Source organism: Alexandromys fortis, unplaced genomic scaffold (genome assembly GCF_014885135.2).
Source record: "Alexandromys fortis isolate MF-2015 unplaced genomic scaffold, M_Fortis_MF-2015_v1.1 scaffold_55, whole genome shotgun sequence".
In the NCBI taxonomy this organism is placed as follows: Eukaryota; Metazoa; Chordata; class Mammalia; order Rodentia; family Cricetidae; genus Alexandromys; species Alexandromys fortis.
The window spans coordinates 1,024,099-1,046,275 of NW_026067936.1; the positions used below are offsets into that span (position 1 = coordinate 1,024,099).

At 48.8% G+C, this 22,177-nt stretch overlaps 1 protein-coding gene across 1 annotated transcript in view; it reads left to right on the forward strand.

Annotated features, from left to right (window-relative positions):
* Window positions 1-782: 782 nt before the first annotated feature.
* Zmat4 (zinc finger matrin-type 4) overlaps window positions 783-22,177 on the forward strand; it is a 344,011-nt gene continuing 322,616 nt past the window's right edge. Inside the window, exon 1 of the mRNA XM_050146665.1 lies at window positions 783-878. The gene's annotated coding sequence lies outside the window, so the exon portion shown is untranslated. The remainder of the gene's footprint in view (window positions 879-22,177) is intronic.

A 22,177-nucleotide genomic window follows, 5' to 3' on the forward strand; every position in this document is an offset into this window, starting at 1 on the left:
CTCCAGACTCCAGATAAAGTAAAAGGAAAAAGGGAAATGGTGACCTGGCGTTGGGACAATTAATGGACCATTAGGGGAAAAACTAGGCACGTGAACTACTAGGTAAAGCATAAACCATGATGCCCTGAACAATCGGAAATGACCTTCAGATGACCTCCAAGGTGTAAAAGCATCATTCTGTTTCTTCAGTCGTCAACCTTGTTCTGCTTTCGGGAGCGTTTGCTACAACAGAAGCAAGCCCCCTTGTGATTCCCACAAGCCTCAGGAATATTTACCAGCATGGGGAGACATAAGGAAATAAGCCAGATAATTGTTGCAATGGGCTTTGTTCTGTGGAAGTTAAAATGCTGGGATAAGAATCTCAATCTCTCTCTCTCTCTCTCTCTCTCTCTCTCTCTCTCTCTCTCTCTCTCTCTCTCTCTCTCTCTCCTATCCAAACCTCCAACCCCATCTCTTCCTATCTCGACCACCCCCATCTTTTTTGGCTCTCCTCCCCTCCCTTCTCTGGACTCCCCGTCCCCCCGCCCCTGCCACCTGGCGGGAGGAGAACCTTACAGGTTGTCAATGAAACATGGAATTATTTCCTTTGATGGCTTAGATAATAGTAGGAGCCGAATGCAATGAGTGAGGTCGGCCAAGACCAATGCAGTCCTGCCCGGGACTGGAGAGCCAATCACAAGAGCAGAAGGCGGGGCGTCGGCGCCAGCCGATAATTGCTAAGTGCATCGCTAGCACAGTTGGTCCGAGCTGCTGAAAGGTCTGGTCGCAGAGGCAGGAACGCAGCATCTTCAGCGTGCTCCAACCCGGCTGCGTCCTCCTGCGCTCGGCCGGGCAGCGAGCCTCCGGACGAGAGCGAGCCCCCCAGCTTCTCGGAGAAGGTACCTTTATCTGTGTCCCGGGAGAGGGGGCTGCTTCCGCTGTGTTTTCGTACAGGCTTGCAGTTAGCACAGGTGGAGGGATTGCAGACAGAAGAGAAAAGTTTAAGGGGAGGAAAGGTGACAAAGGTAGAGACCCGCTGTTTTTTTGTTGGGAGGAAAACAAGCCCACAATTTGGAAAAACTTCTGCGCCGTCAAGAGCTGGGTTTGTTTACTATTAATTAGCAGCGCCCAGTACCATCAAATGGGTCTGATTTTGGGGCTAGATGACCTGCGGGGTTAGGGTGTAGACTCACATTTGCTGGGTGACCAAGGCTGGACCCCAGATCGGTGGCTTCCTGGGCTAGAATGCTGCTGTGCTGTGACCATATCCATGAACTAGTTCCAGAAGCAAGCTTGGTTTGATTGGATTTTCTGCCATCGGGTCTGCCCTGCCCGCTGTACCTTGACTTGCCTTGCCCAAAGCACTATGACCCTTCAACTCCAGACGTTCGTCAAACTTTTCCCATCTTCTCCTGGGCTACTTTTGCCCACTCTTTCTCCATCAGTCTTCTTTGGGTGAAAAGAGAAATTTCACAGGGTGTAGGAGCCTGTCCCGTTTGACCCCATGAATATCCATCTGCTCTGCGTATCACCCAACTTGGTGAGAAATAAACCCTTGCCATCGACAAAGAAATGACTTCATTGGTTAGCTCTTGAACACTCTGGAAGACTTTCTTGATTTGGTATACATACCCCGAAAAACAGCGGGGACGGGGCTGAATTTTATCTCAGGGCACTTTACATTCCAGTCAGAGAAAGGAATTCTGAGGTCCCACAGCTCAGGAAGCCAGGCTGCAGAGAGAGAGAAGCTGCTGGGGGCGAGTTTTATCTAGATGCACAGGTGACTTGTGGCAGGAAGATGGTGCTGGAGTCCCTGCTCACACTGCTTCTGGTAACTGCTCTTCAAGTAAAATGCTCACCAGTTCTTGACTGTCCCACACTGTGGGGCTACAAGGGCCTCACTTTCACTGAGACCCACTTTTGATACTTGATAAAAGTGCCTTTCAGTCCACCTTTGCCACAGGGAATTGCTAGGTAAGTGGACCTTGAGGAGGAGGTGGTGTCCCCAGTGCTGGTGAAGGTGATATACTCGGCCCGGGACTCCTTGCTCTCCCACACAGCTATTTCCTGGTGCCCATCGCTATGAGGCACCCAGTGGTGTGTCATACCTGCGACATCCTCTGATGCTTCCAGTCCCCAGGTGATATGACAAGTCCCTGGGATTCGGGGGATGTGGGTCCAGGTGAATTCCTTCCCTTTGATTTCTGTCCCAGACTTGAAGCCAGGGTAGAGAACGGCGGCGGGGGGGGGGGGGGGGGGGGGGGGGGGTGCCAAGGAANGGGAGGGGTTCTCAACACTGCCGCGTCCCTGCGACACCTTTCGCGCTGCCTCAGAGGTGTGGGGGGGGGGGGGGGGGGGCTGGGAGGGGTTCTCAACACTGCCGCGTCCCTGCGACACCTTTCGCGCTGCCTCAGAGGTGTGACCGCCTTGATTCTTCTGCCACACACATCATTTCCACTTTCAATCCTTCCGTTCTTCACTACCACACACAACAGGTTCTCCTTCTCTCCCTTTTGGCAACCGTTTTGGGTGGGGATTGTTATTCTGTAAGTTCTAGTCCCAGTGGCTGAAGAAATAGCCGTCTAGTCTTGTGCGGTTGCAGCTGGTCGGGATGGCCGACCTCTTTTGTGCACGTGTTGGCTGGAAGTAGCAAAACAAATCCCAGGCTCAGCATAGCATGACTCCTGCTATCCAAGGTCCCTGAGTGGAGCTGAACTTTTTTAGGTGGTTGGGGGGCAGTTCTAAAGCACTTTTCCCCCCTCTGTGACGTAAGGTATATGACCCCAAAGGGGACATGGGGACAGTACTCAGTACCGAGAAAGCGACCTGAATGCAGACACCCTGTTTTGTTTTGTTCTGTTTTTGTAATAAACATAGGTATAAATTGAAGAAAGCTTTTGAGTTTGAGAGGTATCCAGGAGCAGAACTTAGGGTCTCCCTTCAATTTATGCCAATCTGCGATCTGTTGATGTCTATCATGATAGGGAACATTAAAGGAAGGCGTTTTAAAACAGCTCCTTGTGGTGACTCATCCACAGAGGGAAAGGCTGGGTGGGGGAGGGAGCCCAGGGAGCTTTGGGAAGTACAAGTGGGACACGCAGGAGCACTGGCTTTCTCTCCCTCTCCTCCCCCTCATTCTTCTTCCTTGTAATTCCTCATTTGGAACAGAGATCATTAAAATAACAACTTAAGCTTAAAAAAATGAGTATAGGAGCTGTAGAGTAATTGACAAAACTCAAACCACCCTCATTGTAGCTTTTCCGTGGGCAGTGTGGTCACAAACCCTAGGACCCTGAACCTCTGCGGTGGAGAACGTAATCGTGGCTTGTGGCTGATTAACTCCTGTGAGGCTGGGTGCTTGCTCGCGTGTTAAGGGGCTGATGGATGCTCAGGAGATTAAATTTGTTGGTTGTCATTTTATCAAATTGAGCATGAAAGCTTCAGCTAGGAAGCTGGGTGGGTACCGGGCATCGATGTAGGGTTTTTCTTTTTGCCCAGTTGGCCAGCAAGGGCTTCTGTCCTGAGCTACTGTGTCGTGGAAGGGCTCCATCCTTCTGCTGTTCCAAGGCCAGTGTGATTGATCGCCCTGGTAGATAAGAAACTTCGTACCCCTCTGGACCTCAGTGCCCACCATCCTCCTTGTCATCCCTATCCACGTCAATAAGTAATCTCTTTACCAGCCTGCTTCGATCTCATCATCTCGTGCCGATTTTGCTGCTAAAGAAAATCATGCCCAGAAACAGGATTGAAAACATTAAAATTTCTATCAGAGGGGTGTCCTTTTGTTTTCTCTTTTAAAATTTAATTTTGTGGTTTTGGGAAAATCAAATCAGCACGTTTATTGGGTTAGGCGTTTTGGTAAACGCTGTCATGATGTCTTCTTTCTCTTGGCGGAAGTCTGAATTTCCCAGCTCTCCTCAGGGAGGGTGTGTCTGCAGGTTTGAGGCAGTCGGGAACATCCTTGAAAGTCGAACTGTTTGTTCGAAATGGCAAAAGGCTGTTTGGAAATCCACGATCAGTGTTCTCCGTGCTCGAGTGTCCTCCAGGGTTCAAAGCTAGAATTATGAGTAACTAGTTCATCTGACGCACCTTTCTGCGTATCCACACCTCATCCTTCATCCCAGTTGGGGACTTAGTTCCCCTGACGCAGGTACCTTACTGATTTGATAGGTAGGTGTCAGTCTTTTTCCTTCCTCTGTTCTGGTTCTTCCCACCATCTCAGGACACCCTAGGTGAGATTTCCTCATAGACACCCTGTTCACCACCTTTCAGAAAGAGTGACCAGAGACGCCGGGAATGCTGAGTTAGCCATCCGGGAGTGCCGGGTGGAATCCCGATGAGGTAATCTTTCAGCAAGTTCAGTTCTAACTCAGACCTCTGTAGCGTTCGTGGGTGTGGGCTGCAGGTTCTGTGAGGTGGACATGGCAGATGCCTCGGGGCAAAGGTGATTTCTGCCAGGCATAGGACTCCTGCTGCTTTTCTGTCCTGGGACCACTCCTCCATCCATCCCCCTTCCACAGCTTCCAGACGGTCCAGCTGGGGCCTGACCTCGGGAACATTAGTGGACAGTGTAGTTTGTTTGCCATTTCTCTCCGTTTCTTTGTGCTCTTTTCTCTGTAAGCTACCGGCAATTAGAAAAGATCAAATCTACTTCCTTACACTAAGTTAACAGTGTAACTTACAGGGGCGTTGGAGTCTTTCTTCTGTCTTTGTAGACCACACCACGCTACCTCTGGAATACATTCATATCGAGTAGCTGTGTATTAGCAAAAACAGCAAAACCCCCAAAAGATGTTTGTAGAAGAAGTTCAGCATCTGCTGGCAGGACAGGAGAGACAGAACTGGGAAGATGCAAACTGAGAGAGTGTGGCCTTTTTCTTGTCAGCTGAGACACTGCCGTGGCTACGCAGGGAGTTGTGGTCATAGTTGGGGTTTTAGCTGCGGATAGTGAGTGGCTCGTGACTAGAAGGTGGAGGCAGGAAGATCTGGGGTTTAAGACAAGCTTAGGCCATGTAAGGAGCTTCTACCCCCGCCCCCCCAAACCACCACTATCAAAAACAAACAAACAAACAAACAAACAAACAAACAAACAAACAAGGAATATTGGGTCTGGCACTTGAGCCCTGGGGTGTGATCTTGGCATTGCACTCATCGGCTCCTTTGACTTTTAGTTTTTTCCTATGTAAAGAGATTGGACTGTGTTCTTCTGGGTCCCTTTCCACAGTTACCTTCTCTTTTGATTTTGCCAGGGAGTCCACCTCCTGCTGTGGAGGCCACAGCTCTCTGCAGCCTCCCATACTACCATGGTGACTGGCCATACTTTCTGAGCTAGAATCTACGAAGATAGGTCAGGAGGCACAGTGGATGGTATGTCAGAAGAAGGAAAAGAAAAAAAAAACCCAGGCTGAGGGGTGATGTCATAACTGATTCTGGTTTAGGAGGGGATGTTATATGGAGGATGGCGACCAGCTGTTCTCAATCTCCAGTAAGGATTGAACGAGAGAAAATAGACAGAAATTGCAGCAGATGGACTTAGATTAGGTATGAGGAAGCATTTTCCATCAGCAAGAATTTTTTAAAAAAGGGAAGGTTGTGAGCCTCCAAGATACTCTTTAAGAGAAGGATAAGCAGAAGGTGTGAGCCGGAGTTGGAGCTGGAGGACCGTGAGCAGGGGAAGGACAGGGTTCCTTGAGTCTCGGGCTCCATCTCTCTCCCGGAGAAACCCTACGATGATTTCTCCCAAACTGCACCCTCGGCTTCGGGGCTGAAAGTTGAAGTGTTTGGGGGTGCGTGAGGAATGCAGGGGTCCTCACAGGTCCCTTGGTAGAACCCCCTCCCTCTGCCCTGAGCTGGCTGCCACCTGGATGGGGAACATTCTGCCCATCGCCTAGGGATCCTCTGTCTGCTGGAATCATTCCTTGCAGACCTGGCAAATGATCTCACAGAGGTAAAAGCATTTGGTGGCATCACCTAGGGAATCCGTGACAGAACTGAGACCAGAGGTAAGCATTCTTCCTCTTCTTCAGAATTGGGGTTATTTTCTTTGTAGCTCATTTCCTTTTTATTCCCAAGTGGAACAGACTGATTCATTTGACTCCTCCCGTCTCTTTACCTGGACAGCAGAGATTGACACCTGCAACTGAACACTGTTCATTGATAGTTCACTGATACCCCCTGCTGGCCCTGTGCTGTCTCCAGCGTCCATTGCCCACACGCACCTGACTACACTTTCTGTAATTTACACAGTCTACTGTTCCATCTCCGGTCATGGCTTGGGAGGAGGCTGCTCTGCCATCCCTGGGGACTCTGCAGTGTTGCTGCTGGGCCACACGGCAGCATTTCTGTCACAACCCAGAACAAGAAGAAGGGACTAGATAGAGAAGGGAGCATCAAGAAGAGAGACAGGGAAATCATGAGAGATACTGAACTTGAATCTTACGGTGGTTAGAGATTGAAGCTATCCATTCAACTTCTTCACGGAAATATTGGGACAAAAAAGTCCCATGACAGGGGTCATCCCACGAATAAAATACTTCACCATTACCTTCAGAACAAATAGAACATGTGTGGAACATTAATAGAAGGCAGAGGGCTGGCCCACAGGAGTGTTCTCAGGGCCTAAAGTCTGGCTGTCTGTGGGGTGAGGGGAAGAGCCTCATCCTTCCGACAAGATTAGGCAGCAGCTGGGGGAGATCTTCACTTCCTGATCTCTGAGTGTGCAAGAGCTGAGCATCATGTAAGAAGTCTTTAGATTCTGGCTGCAGGGCAGGATGTCTGCCCAAGGAATGGCTGTAGAGATGTAAAGGAGCCTAAGGAAGAAAGGCCTTGCAGGCATCGTACTGTGCTGGTCAGACAGGTTCCCTGGGGTGCAAGCTGGACCACAAGGGAGCTCTGGAAGACCCAGAGGAAGGAATTGGAGGAATTGGAGTCTATCTGCAGAGGGAGAGTGGAGTAACCACACCTGAGGGAGAACTTTGAGAAATCCATTAGATATATCTGCAAGCCCCCAGAGTGGTTCATCGTGTCTTTGTCCTTCAGAGTGACCTTCACCTGCATCCACAGTTCCCGCCTCCGTTTTGATGCTGTGGACTGTACTTGAAATAGGTGTTTAAGTAGATAAGATCTTTGTCTTGGGTGTGAGGTTCAGCATAGCTTATTGGTCTGGGGCAGGTCTCTGGAAGGAATGATTGAGAATAGGTCAAAGGTAATTTGCTATCAGCTCCATGAGAGAGGGATGGACAGAGGTGAGCCACGTGTGCACATCTCAAAAGCAAGTGATAACAGCACAGCATGCCTGAAATACCTGGGTGCTGTTGTATCTGAATATATAAGATGTGTCTTTTGGGGGAGTATAGGAAGTAGGGTTTTGGGTGCTTGCCAGGTAGGAAGGGTCCTGTTGGCCCGGTGAGGGGGTAGAAGGGTTTCAGGCAAGAAACGACACAGTCTCGTTTGGACCTAGGAATAATAGCCTGGGTAGCCGCCAAGTGGAGAAGCTGAGGTTTGGGGCGGGGCTTAAGAAGGGACGAGCCAGCCTGGGACAGGTGAAAAATGACAGGTGCCTACGGAAAGATGGCGGCAACAGGGAGGTCAGTGAGATGGCTCACTAACGACACTTCCAGCTCAGGTCTGGAAAACTCCCAGGGCCAAGGTGACTTCTGCAGGCGTCTTCATTGCCTTTCAACTGAATTCCAGGGAGGATGCGAGTTATTAGAGAAGGGCATTTTGCCTGCATGGAACGGAGCTCCTTGGGAAAGCAGCTCACTGTGCACGGCCCATGGACTGCCTGAGGCCGGCAGGAGATCTTGTACGGCTGGAGAAATTGCGTTCGATCCCTAGAACCCACACAAAGAAGGAGAGCACCAACTCCGCAAAGTTACCACTGTTTTCCCCTTGTTTGCCATGACATGTTCCCCACAACAACCATGCTGCTGCCCCTGCGAATCACACGACATCCGGAAAAGGAAAGGCGCGTCCCAACGAGGACCAGCTGATGTGGAATAAAGAAGAGAGACGAGGCCAGCCACTGCTACTGAAATAGGATAAGAGGAAATGGGATAAGGGTCCAGAGAGATGGCTCAGCAGCTAAGAGCATTGGCCGCTCTTCCAGAAAGAGGATTGGGGTTTAAATCTCGGCACCCACATGGTGGCTCACTATCTGTAACTCCAGTTCTAGGGGATCCAATGCCCTCTACTGGCCCCCGTGGGAACTGCACAGACATATACACAGGCACCCCCCCCCCCCAACAAAATACAACTCAAACGAAAATTCAAAGCAGGAAGTTATTTCAAGCTACAGGGAAAGGCTACACGTGAGGTGTTAGAATTCCTGCTTTAATGGAGAGGAAGGTCAGAGCCCAGGTGCGGCATCATCAGAGGAGGCTGTGAATTATTATTCTGCAGAACATTAGAAACTGTTCAGTCTATAGAAAAGTGGCCAGAGACTTCTGCGCAGATACTTCAAAAACATATAGAACAGAAGTAAGTGGCCAGAGTATGCACCAGCCTTGACACCAATATGCAAAATTAAAACCAAGATATTGTTGGCTACCTAATACATTCGCAAAGATGAAAAATGCTAGTGCCCCGCCCAGTGTTGTAGAGAACAATGGACATTCATATACCTCACTGGTGGGGAGATCATTTGAAAAGATGAGACAGGTCTCCGGAAGTGCCCTTTATGCCAGCGAGCAGGTCTTCGCCAAGGAATTAACCCTAAAGGAATAAGCAGAGATGTGGGGAGTCACTCCAATCAGGAATTTCCCTTTCAGCAGTATTCGTGCCGACGACACATTGTGCGGGGGATTAATTAAATCTAATATGGGTCATCTATAAAATGGAAATCAAAGAAGCTATTAAAACTACACGGAATAATATATAAGGATGCCGGAAGTGCTGATAATACGTCTAATAAGTAAAGATTGAAAAGTAAATAGGGTGGAATTGTAGTTAACGCAGAGTGGAAAGCCACAGCACAGAAATGGATACAGCTAAATTGTGTTTTGTTGTTTTTCACTTTTTGAGTTTTTCAAATTTCTTTCAGGAAGAATGTTATCCTACAAATCGGAAACATTGGCCTTTCCTTATATTGAAAATAGATTTTTTTTTCGTACAATATATTCTCATCGTGGTCTCCCCTCCTCCCAGATTCACCCCTCTCCCCCATTCCCGCCTTCCCCTCCTCTCTCTCATTAGGAAACAGTCAGGTACCCAAGAAGTAAAGACAAACAAACCAACCAGAATGGGACAAAACAAATTGGAAACGAGAGCCAGAGAAAAGCACAAGGATCACCTGCAGCTGCATAGACACACACATGCACACATCAGAATCTCCATGAAAACTCAAAATCAGAAGCTATTACATATAACTTATATTATATATAAGTTCTTATAATTATAATACAAAGTATTATGAGAGAAAGAACCTCTAAAAATATTATTGATTTCTTTTCATGTTGGCCATCTACTGCTGGGCATGGGGCCTGCCCTTAGGAGTGGTTTATATCCCGAGTGAGACTCCATTGGAGAAAACGAATTTTTCATTTGCAAGCGGTTACCCATTTGGAGATGGCTTCAGGGTTAGGGCTGGGGACGTGTGTCCACGTCTCCTCTCAGCACTGGGACCCCATCTGGCTTAGACCTGTGCAGCCCTGTGCATGCTGCCTTGGTCAGTTCATATGTGAAGTGGTCCTGCTGTATCTAGAAGCCTTGTTTCCTTGGTGTCCGCATCCCCTCTAGCTCCGGCACTCTTTCTGCCTCCTCTTCCACAGAGAAATGATGCTCTTTTAAATTCCTTCTACCAAGCCTAGACGTTCAAGCAGGGACTGTACGTGTAACAGCCTTGTAGGCTCAGTGCTCGCTCCATCAGAGCAGCACCTGTCCTCAGTGTGTTTGGGGAGGTGATAATTGAATCCAGTCCTGAAATCCAGCAGGCGCATCTCTGTAAAGAGCTCATCCTCTGTTCCCCTGCACAGGCAACAGGCATTTCCGGTGGCCGGACATTGTGACCTCTGGCCCACCTGCTTGCCACAGCCCAGGCCATCTGTCACAGCGATTAGACCTGTCTTAGCATTTCCGGTCGCTTGTTTCCATGCATCCCAAGTGGAGAAGTTGAGGCTCAGCGAGACTTGTGACTGAATCAGGGTAGTAAACCTCCTGAGTGACATTGGTAGGCACAAACCCAAGGCTCTCTGGTGCTAGATGCCATGGTCTTTGCAGAACAGCTGTTTTGCTGAGCTCTGTATGCTTCACAGGACAGTGTGGAGCGTGCTGACAGGGGCTGCACACTGATGTGCGGGGACTGTGGGTGCTGAGCCGGAGGCGACCCCACCGGCTGCAGCCTGCCCCAGAGTCTCATTTGTTCTTGTTTTCCAGAATGTGTGCACTTCCCACTGTGATTTCCTCTGTTGCGTAAACTCTGGAGAGCCAAGTCAGCTTGCTTGGGGTGGAGGACACAGCTGGCTGGCTCCATGATGTGTGTTGGGACACATGAAGTCTCTGGACTCCTTTCTCACAGCAGGGCCGGTGGTGGCTCTCATGGGCATAACCTTGGGACTTTTGCAGGCTTAATTGGGAAAAAAGCGGGCAGGCTTGCGGCAAGCGGGGCTGGTTGAGGAGCTGTGTGTACATAATTTGCTGCTCTATTTATTTTAATAAGAGCCCAAATTTATGTGGTATTTTGTACTTGGAAGCTTCAGATGTGGGTGGAGTATATCCCCCTCCCCCATTTTTCAGGGAAAGAAATCAATAGGGAATGGATATGAAATTGTGAGGGCAGCTGAATTCTTCCTGCAAATTGCACATGGCTTATCAGCAGCAAGGGTTTCCCGTGGACCTGCATGTCCTTGGTAAAGGAGGGCTGTGAATTAGCATCTTGCGTAGCCCTTGTGGGCTACATCGCATGGGTGCCAGCCTTTAGCTGAGTCCAACAATGTAAGGCTGAGTATAGGCGCTGAGGTACGCAGTTATCAGAGAGGGAAACAATGGTCTCAGAAGACCCAGGAAGACAAAGCATCCTGAATATTGAGCTTTGAGGGATGTGACTAATTGGACGGTGGGAGGGGCATCCTCTAAGGACTGTATGTCTGAAGTCAGGAGAGAGCAAGGAACACCTCTGACTGCCAAGGTTGCGGGCTGCACCACGGTGATGTTAAGATATGCTGCAGGCACCCTGTTGCGACAGGACTTGCTCTCTTAGAAAGCCCTTGTGTTCCCTAGGCTGGGACAATGTGACAGTGAGGAGCATGAAGGGAGGAGACCATAGAGGCAGAAGTGGCCTGGGGTCTTAAGGGCTTTCATTTTCTGCTGCTGTGTTCTTGATTCCGTTCCTGTTGAAAAGGAATTGCCCCTGTAGGGTTCCAGGAAGACAGAAGGGAGACTTGGGGCTGTTGCCACTCTATCCCAACCCCTTCTGTCGGGAACGTAGGGCTTTCAAATTTATCAGCCAATGAGAAAAAAAGAAAACTTGAAAATTGGGGGCCAAGGTGAGAGTAAGCAAGTAATGCCCAGAGGCATGTTTAAATATAAGTGGGTGCTCCCAGCGGGTCCTAAGGGTAACTGCTTCTAAAGTTACAAGTTGGGAAATTCTAGCTGTGGTGAGTTCCACACGGGAGAGAAAGACAGAGTCTAGGGTGGCTCTTTGTTTTACATTTGTAAACATTGGGTCAGAGCACCTTGTTTTTCAGGGGGGAAAACAGGCTTGGACTGTAACTGAGGTTTACTGGGTGAGCCTTGCTAGTGGTGTAATACTGACACCTACCATGTGTTCCCTCGCTGCCGCCACCCCAGGTATCCACCGCTCTTCGGCAGGGACTCCAGGTGACTAACACTGGGTGGGAAGGAACTGGTTTTGCATTTTTCTGTCTGCCTCACAGAAGCTCCTCCTCCTCCTCATGGCCCTCCTGACCTCCAGGAGGCGCTGCAGGAGGATTCTGCCTGTACAGTCAGTGTGTCACTGGACCCTGGTTTGATTCAATGCATTCCCTGAGTGATCCAGGAAGATGGCTGGCTTGGGCATGTGGGCTCTAGGGTACAGTTCCGCTCTTGGAATTTTGCATGTTACAAAAAGTTGGCTTCTCCTCCATAGCCTCCCACTTTCTTAACACAAAGCAAACCTTTTGGACATTTTGGTATACACTTATTCCATGTTCTAGATGTGGAGAATGGACAGAATCCTCTAAGCAGTGAGACTAGACCTGTGGATGAGACTGCCCTCGGGTCCGTCCTTTCTGAGCTTAGGTGGGGAGACAGATGGCTAGACCACAAGTCAATGTAACTGAGGGCTAGTGTCTGCGTGGAGAAAGATAAAGCCAGCCAGGGGAGGAGGGAGCACCTTCGGGAAGAAGTGTCCGGAAGAGATTTTCCTATAGCAACACTCTCAGAGACCTGAAACAGGGGAGCTGGTCTATGTGGATGCTGGGGGATTAGGAATCCAGGCCCAGAAAGGCTACAGAGTTGGAGACACTGGGATGTCCGCAGTAGCTGCCGGGCCAGAGGCCAGACTCCACTTTCTCCAGCTCTGCCCTCCACTGTCAAAGCGTCATTGGCTGTCATCCTGAGAGTACACTGTAGCAGGCGTGTGTAGGCAGAGGGCAGCCAGGAGAGCAGGATTCTGACTAGCAACGGTGGGGGATTATTGGCAGTGGTGAAGTTTTATTTATATCTTGAAGAGGGAGCAGGCAGGATGTGCTGACAACTTGAACTTTGGGTTTGAGAGAGACCGACCATTCGAGGATGCATTTAAGGGTTTGGAATAAAGCAGAAAGGTCTATATAAGGAGCAATTGGGGAGGGGGGTCTGGGGGGAGGTGAGGATGAGTGGAAGGACAGGAAATAAAGAATAAAGGTTGTGCAGGGTAGGGTGGCAGGGAGGGAGGATGGGGAGGAGGACGGTGGGAGTGGTGGCCTGTGGTATGAGGGAGGGAGTGGCAGAGCCAGGCAGAAGGATAGAAAGTAAGGACGGGGTTGGGGGGGGTCCTTGTTGGGGCAGAGAGAGAGGATGGGAAGTGAGGATGGTGTGGGTTGCGGGATGAAAGTTGAGAGTGGAGGGGACAGGGCAGGAAATGAATCTGAGCTGTGGAAGGATAGGAGCTGAGGACAGAGGGAGAGTGAGGGTGTTGGCAGGGCCGGGAGTGGGGAATTTGTTTTAGGATGTATGAGACATCCAATCAGAATATCCACTGCAAGGGTGGGTTGTGGGTCCAGAGGAAAGATTTAGACTAGAGAAAGGCTTTGGGGTCATCAGTGGCATTTAAGGTCATGGGGCCAGATTGGCTCACTCTGAAGAGCCCGGGTACAGAGGCGGTAAAGACGGAGTTTTGAGAATGGCAGTATTTATAGATCGGGAAGAGTAGCTGGCAAACTTCCTAAAGTGCCAGACAGTAAATACTTAAGGCGTTGCAGGCCGTATTGTGTTCCCTGCAACTGTTTAACTTGACTCCTGTAGCACACAATAGTTGCAGGAGTAAGCTGGGCTGAGCTACAGCAGAACTCCACCGCAAATCTATCTGACCTGCAGACCAGAATTCTCTGACCTTGGGTGTAAGACATTGAGGATTATCCTGGAAACAGGAAGGAGAGGAAGTAAAGAAAGGGGGAGGTGGGGCAAGAGAGGACCCTGCCTCAGGAACTCACGGTGGAGGCTCTTTCTAAGAAAGGAGAGCTGCTCAGGGTCAGACATGGTTTCTGCAAAAGCGAGGCTGAGAGCTAAGCCTCGGCTCCGTGGAGACTGATGGGCGAACCTAGCTGTTGAGGGTTCTCTGGGTGGAGTGGGTTCAAGGAAAATAAATAACTTTGTGGTAGAGTGTTGTCCTCAAGAGGTGCAAAGAGATGAAATGATAGCTTCAGGACTGGGTGGAGGTCAAAGTCAGCATGTCTGCTTCCAAAATAGAAAATGTAACAGGCCCTTTTTAAGGGGATGCAAGTGACACCAGGGTCTTGAGGCCACATCCTACAGTGGAGTAGGGCTGTGGAGGGCAGGCCTCTTCTTACACTGAGTAGAAGGGAAGGGAAACTATCTGGTGGGTGTGGTAGGTGAGTGTGTTGGGTGGGGACCCTTTTGGTTGCTTTGTTTTCTCAGAGTTGCAGAAAGTAAGATGATGACTTTTGCAGGTGAAGGTGCTGGCTGTGATAGGCCTTGGAAACAAATTTGGAGAGAGCTGTAGACAGTGATAAAGGGTTGTTTCAAGTCTCTAAAGCAAAGTTAAATGGTGTTATGTGTGCATGCATATGTGTGTATGTGGGTGTCTGTGTGTGCATGCGCATGTGTGTGCATGCATGTGTGTACATTATCACTTGAAACTTTTCACTGCAAAAAATGCCTTATATATTTTGAAGAGTTATGACAGGATTAATAAGGCTGAGATGAGCCTGTTCAGGAACTCTTGTAGATTCCCGTAGCTGCCTATTGAAGCAGCTTTGGTATAAATACATTGAAGGAAATAAAGTTACCTGCCTGGAGTTACCAGCAGCTCTCCTCAGAAATCAGGGGTGGAACCACTTGTGAGAGTAGGCGGGGCTTGGGGGAAGGAAAGACACCTGGGTTTGAAGAATAGAATCCACCTAAGAGAAAGTACCCAGCAGAACGACTGGCAGAGCTAGGATGGGAAAAGGGCTAGCTCTGGGTACCTGGGGAAGAGTGTCAGCAAGCTGGTGTAGGTTGCCCCATGAGTACTGCCCAAGGATAGGGTGGCCATGTACAGAGCTGGGCATGGGCACGAGGTTGGCTCTGCCTGAATCAGGTTTTCTGCATAGGATCTCTTCTTGGATTATAAAGGATGGAATCTGCTGTATTTGAGACTCATCATTGCACGAGTGACAGAGGCAATGAGTTTGAAGCTTGTAACAGACCAAGGCAGATGGAAGGCTTGTCCATTTCCTACTCTAGATCATATTCCAGGAGTGTCTTTCTTAGTTGAAGCTCAGAATAACACAGCCCAGATACCAGTTTAACCCGTGGTAGCTGCACACACCTGACTCAGAGTCCATACAGCTTTTCCCAAACCCAGTTAGAAATTTCCTTCAGGCTTACTTAACTTTTATGTGTACGACTGTTTGGACTGCGTGCATGTATACGCACTGTGTGCATGCTGTGTCCTGGGAAGTCAAAAGGGCAATGGTGTTTAGCTTTTGAGCCATCTCTGCAGCCACCAAACCCAGTTTTATCAGCTTTCAAGTGCCTGGTTTGGGTCTGAGAGTTTTGTTGCAGGGACTGGCTAGAGCGTCCCGATGTGAAGTACTCAGCCTTAAGTACTCAGGGTCTATGGCAATCTACTAAAGGGTAATAGAGGCGCTCTAAGGATGGGCAGGGCCGTGGACTGGGGTCATGGACCCACATGTCTTTGCAGTGCAGAACCTTGAGTGGTGACTGAAGAAGGCCAGAATGCCTGTTTTTCCAATTCAAAGCTCAGACACATCCTCCCAACTATTGTTGGTCCATTGTGCCCTTGAAAGAAGGGCACCACAGGGGATCAGAACGGCACTACCAAATAGCGTGGCACCTTTAAAATGAGGACCTGGAAGCCCTTCAGCTGCAAGGACCGCAATGCTGAGAGGAAGTAAAGGTGACCAAATGCCCTGCAATGCTTAGGGCAGCAGGAACATAGATTTTTCATAGCAGTCAAATGATTTCTGGGAAAATCCCATCCACCTCCCCAACTTGAGCTGCAGAAAGCAAACGATTGGCTGTGAGGTGCAGCGTGCTGGGTCGAGCTTGCCTCGGGATGCCTTACATTGCTGCAGCCCTCCTCTACGGCACACACTGGTGCTCAAGTGTGGAACTTAGAAAGGAGAGACGTCCCCTCAGCCCTGGCCTGTGCTGAGTGGTCAGTGCCTGGCTGTGTGCGGCTCTGTCATAGGTGTGACTTTTGGGTCTCTTCTCCCTTGAGATGCTTCTGCCCTTTGGATGAGGGAACTATGGGGGAGGCGATGACAGGATAGTGATTCATTCACCACCTAGTTGCCACGAAGCTTCCCGATATGCTCGCTTGTGTCTCCATGTGGAGAGAATATGCGGTTTCTTACTCTACCTCCTTCCAGAGAGGATCAATGTACCCGTGAGATGTGCTCTTGCAAGAACTGTGTCTTCAAAGTAGCTTGTGTTCTCAAAGTAGCTTGTGTTTTGGGCCTCATAGAACTGCTCCATGGGTTTTGCCTTAACTGATATTTTCCCACGGAAGCTGTCAAAGCTTCAGGATGCTGTCATGGCGGGAGGGGTTAGCCACAGCTGTTTAGAATTCTTCCCAGGTTTGCAGAGGACACTGCTGTATAATGGTGATGGGGCGTTGTGTTGTAGTTTGGGGGAGAGTCTGGAGATGTGGAAATCTTCTTACAGATGGCATCACAGTGTCCAGAATACAGAGGGCTGTTTTTGTACATGGAAAACTAGACAAGGCATGGTTGAGTGGAACCCCTGAAAGTACCCAAGGGAAATGTAGTCAGCTCAACGCCGCGATGAGGTAGCTCAGACTTGGGGGGCAGGGGCTGACTCTGAAGGGGGTCGAATCACATTGTCGGGTCCCTCTATTGGCAGTCATTCCTCTGTGGCGTGAAGATGAGGGATGGGCAGCTTCACAGGTGGCACTGGATAGTGGAGAGGGAGGGTAATTCAAGTCACGTAATAACTCCAATGATAACAATGACGAAGATGCCAATTAAGAGGGAAATGCGGTGAAACACTGGAAGCTATAAAATCATTGAAGATATTACTTAGTGTCTCAGAGCCAAGGCAGGGGCAGTTTTCTGGAAAGTGTTGGGTTTTAAGGATTTCTGTACTTTTCAACTTACTTCTGGGTTTCTGCCCAAAGGAAATAATCAGAAAAGCAGTGAAAGTATATTTGTGTAATGTTGTTCATTGAGGTCCTCCATGATGTCCCAGAAAACTCTTCAAGCTACCTGTCCTGGGTGGCCTTAACTGTGGGCATGACACAGCTCAGACTCATCCAAGGAGAAACCTTCTTTGAGGAATTGCCAAGATCAGATTGGCCTGTGGGCATGTCTGTGAGTTGTGAAGACAAAGTTTGTCTTCAATGTTAAGTGACAGAGGAGGACCCCGCTCACTGTGGGTGTGTATCTCTGATCCTCTGGCAGGTGACCCTGGATTATATGAGTGAGCCACAAGAAGCGCTCCTCTCTGCTCCCTCCTTTGGTTTCTGACCTCCAGTTCCTGCCTTGAATTCCCTCAACAGTCATAATGTGTGACCCGGAAGTAAAAGCTGAATAACCCTTTCCACTCCAAGTTGCTTGTATTTAGAGTGTTTTATCACAGTACCAGGATGAAACTAGAGCACGGCCCGGAAGAAGGCAACTAGCCTGTTATGTTTATGATGGCACATCCCTACAACAGCCAGCCACCTTGTAAAATTCCTGGAAGGGAGCTGATGATGCGAACTCACGCTCATGGGGCTATAAGTGAAACGGTCTCTGAGCTGTCACGAATGTTGCTCAGACACCAGTGTGACTGGAAGTCTGCCTGGATCCTGAGATTGTGGGATATTTTTGTTTGCTTCTGTCTTGTAGTTTACAAATAGTCCGTGGTGGACCCTTATTGATTGGTTATAACACAGTGACCGAAAGAAGAATGAGATCCAATATAAGAACGAGGCCTTATATTAATGCCCTGTCTGTGGATCCATCCTGGCGTGGATTCCTTGCAAGCCTGGCTTTGGAGGGACATACCTCTTACTCCTCCCTGGCCCGTGCAGAAGAGATGATGTTTTTGGAATAGAAACAAACAGTTGGGATGAGGAGAGAGAAGCAGTGGAGACAGCAATGAGTTCAGGGTACAGTGGACAGCTGCTTCCCCACTTGCTCTCTGCTCAGAAATCCGTTTAGTTACAGAATCCACAGAAGTGATAGTCCTCCGGCGTTAGCATGTTAGTCATGACCAAAGCCACGTTAGGTTGGAAACCACCGTTTCCCCTCCATCAGGTCGTCACTGGAAGGTAAGAAGAGGTTTTTGTAAAACAAAAAAGCAGCCCTGCCTACACAATGCTAATAGAACATGGGGGCTGGAGATGCGAGGAAGGCACTCAGGCAGAGACAATGGGCTAGAGCTGGAGTCTCCCAGGAGACAAACAGTCCTCCCCAGCTAGGGTGGTACCACAGATGTGCCTCACCTCGCACACCTGTGCCTGCGTAGAGGCGACACAGGAATGCCGTTTGTGAGTCCCGAATGAGGTTAAGTGCACCAATGGGACGAGTTCTACAGCAGAGCCCTCCACACCCAGCGTGCTTCTGAGGCTCGGCAGCCTCAGGCAGGCGCTGCACGCTAGGCATTTCTCCTTGAATAAAACCGAGGCCGTGGAGCAGAGTTTATCCCCATATATAAACGGAACAACTTAGTTCTGTTATATATGCACGCTTAGCACATATACATATATATAAAGCATATTTAAAATCGGGACTTTAAAAATATATCGGTTTTGCTGCTGAAAGTAGAGCACACTTACTTCAGTTCGGCAAAATATTGTAGGGATCCAGATATTTCCTTCTCAGTTCCAAGAGTTCTAAATTTAAATATTTTACTTAAGTTCATTCTTACAACATGAGCTGGGGAGCCATTTGGGCCCCTAACTTTGGTTCCCATTCAAGGAAACCCACCTTTTCCCATTGATACCAACTGTCTACAGGCTGAATGGAGGCTCTCATGCAGAAGCCGAGCGGTCCTTCCATTCACCTGCCTTTTGTTCATTCCACTTCAGGGACTGAAAGCACAATGGCTGGTGGGTGATTTTGTCTTTGCATACCTGCAGAGTGAGGTCCCTGAGAGCCCCGGGTTGGGGTTGTGTTTAGTGAAGGTAGACTGCCGCTTTTGTAGAGATGCGGCTTTCTTCGGGGATGTGCTGGGACTCTGGCTCTTCCGCTGCTTTGGAATGTACCCAGATGTTTGGCTTCCTTTAAATCTCTGACATGACCGTGGCCAAGTCTATAAATAGCTCTAACATCAGCTATAATGCTGGCATGATGCTGATTTTTATTTCGCCACCCGCTTGGAGAAAACACCTCCCCCCACCTGCGCGCGTGCGCGCGCACACACACACACACTTGCAGTGCACACATGCATCCTCACGCGCACACACACACACATGCACACACACTTGCATGCACACATGCGTCCTCACGCACACACACACATACACACACTTGCATGCACACATGCGTCCTCACACACACACACATACACACACACTTGCATGCACACATGCATCCTCTCACACACGCACTTTTATAGCTAAATATCTAAACTATAAGGAAAAATCTTGAAAGTACTCAATCCCATCTGTGTTTTTGTTTCTTTCTGTTTTAGAATTAGGAACAAAAGCAGCTAAAGAGCTTTTAATGGTAACAAGGGAAAAAAATCCCTAAGAATCTACTATGTCCAGGCACCGTGCTAAATTTAATTCGTTCCTACCCTCAGAGTTCACACCTAGCAAGAGGGCAGAATGTCAGCCACAACTTGTGCCAGGCTATCCGAGGGTACTCTGTAAAGTCACCTGTGGGCGTTCCTGGCATTCTGTGATTGTGGACAAGATCTTTAATGGCATCAGCAATGGAATGCCACAAAACAGCTGTTTCAACAGCAGGGATTTGCCTTCCTGTGAGTCCAAAGTCAAGGAGCTTTACGTGTTGGCAGGGCAAGTTCCCCCTGAAGGCTGCAAGAGGAGGACATGGTGACCTTTTCTGGGCATGGAGAGAGCCATCCTTCCCTTTGTGTCTTTAAAGAAACACACACACACACAGGAGATTTACAGACACACGCACAAGACTCATAGACAGATGTATTTATTTTGTGTGTGTGTGCACGTGTGTGTGCACACCACAAGTGCACAGATGCCAACAGAAGCCAGAAGAGAGCATCAGATCCCCTGAAGCTGAGTTCTAGTCAAGCGTGAGCTACCCAACATGGATGCTGGGAACAAAACTTGGGTCCTCCAGAAGAGCGGCAAGGAAGGGCTCTTAACCTTAGAGATATATTTCACCCGCTTGATCCCCCATCTCTGTCGGCTTTCTTCTCTGGGTGTTTCTGCTTGTCCAAGCATCTGCCATTTTTGAGGTGCGAAGTCATGCTGGATTGTAAGTCACCCTAAGATCTTCCTCATCTTAACTTGACACTTCTGTCCCGACTTACCTCTGCCTAAGGACATACACACACACATACACACACAGAGACACACAGACATACACACACAGACACAACCATACATTCACACACAAACACACAAGAACACATTCATACACACATATACATACACAAAAACACATAGACACACATAGACACATGCACATACACAGAGACACATTCATACACATACACACACATACACAGAGACACACAGACACAACCACACATTAACATACAAACATACATGAACACATTCATACACACATATACTACACAGAAACACAGAGATCCACAGACATATAAATATACACACATGTGCGTATGTGTGTGCGTGCACACACACATACATACACACAGACACAGACACAGACACAGACACACACACACACACGGTTTCCTTTTGGAAATCCCCTCTGGGATTGCTAGTTCTTCATGGTCAGTGGAGGCTGCAGCTGAAACCCAATCAGAGAGGCACGACTCATTTATTTTTCTTTACTTGGTTGGCAGCAACACTGATGTCCTCGTTTCATTTTTGTTGCTGTGATGAAATACCGCGGAGATGAAAAGCAACTTAGGGGAGGAAGGGTTTGGTGGTGGATTCCCACCCATACTCTCTTATTTCCAGGAAGCAAAGATGGTGGGAACTGGAAGCAACTAGTCACACCTAGTCCAGAGCGGAGAGAACTGAGTGTGTGCATCCTGACTGGTTAGCTGGCCTTCTCCGCTCTGCTCTTCCACACTTCCCACATGGATAAAAGGAGTCGGGATGGTACCTCACAGATGTGCGCACAGGTCATCCCGAGCTAGACTCACTCTGAGGCTCACTTCCCAGCCTACTCTAGAGAAGTGGCTCTCAACCTTCCCAGGGCTGTGACCCTTTGATACAGTTCCCCATGTCGAGGTGGCACCCCATAAAATTATTTTCATTGCTATTTCATAACTGTAATTTTGCTACTGCTAAGAAACATGATGTAATTGTCTGATATGTAGGACATCTGATATATGACCCCTGTGGGAGCATCATTCGACTCCCAAAGGGTTGGGAACTACTGCTCTAGATTGTGACAAGGTAACAACTTTGTCACTGCAGCTCATAGTCCAAGTTGTGTTTATTCTTTTCAGACACGTACTCATTAACGGCTCCTTTAACACATTCTCTGTCCTGAACAAGCTTGTAAGCAGCTTGGCCCCCCCTACCTGGTGAAGCTGCCCAGGGGCAGAGTTTAGACTCGGGGATACACTGGAATTGAGCCAGAACTCTTATGTGGACCAGAGGTGACAGATTTGCTCAGGGACTCTGGGATGTGAAGGGTCAATTGTATTTCCTCAGAAGAAACCCTGAGACCCTAGGGAGAGGCTCTACTGAAAGCCAGGGCCAGGGTGGTAAAAATCCAGCTTTATCCCTGGATATTCTTGTGTTTCTTTGGGTTCTATTGGGGGACAGGGCTACAAAGGCCAGCTCCTAAGAGAGGCATGGACAAATGCTGCCTGTAGAAGATAAGCTGACGTACTTCATATTCTCGGGGCTTCTTCCTACCCGCCGACATTCTGAAAAATACCACCTGCTAGGACTGGGATCTCCAGTTAGAGAAAGGAGGACAAGGGGAAGCCGGCTGCTTTGTATTATAAAATGATAAACACCACTTTCTCCAGTTTATTTACCAAGAGGAGTCACACCTGGCCTTGCTGGCCACTTAGGCCCAAGAGCTTCTAGAGATGGCCTTGGTTCTCTGAGAAGAAGAAGAAAAAAAACACTAAAAACTAGTTTCAGAAGCCAAATCACACATCTGCAAAAATACATAGTCTCCGGTAAATTATGTTTAAGCTTAGCTGCCCCAGAATGGTGCAAAGGAATGTATTCCAAAAATCAAAAATTTGAAATGTTGGCCTGGGAGGAGAGTGAAGGCCAGCATGAGAAGGAGGTGTGGGAAGAAGTCTGCCTCCCTGAGAGAGCCACCAGCAGCCTTCCAGGGGGGAATGAGCAGAGACGAATGTTGATTGCTTCTCCTGCCGGGACCCGCCTCTGTACATTTTATCCATTTGTTAGAAAATAGAAACAGTTGAAAGCATTTTCCTCAGGCCT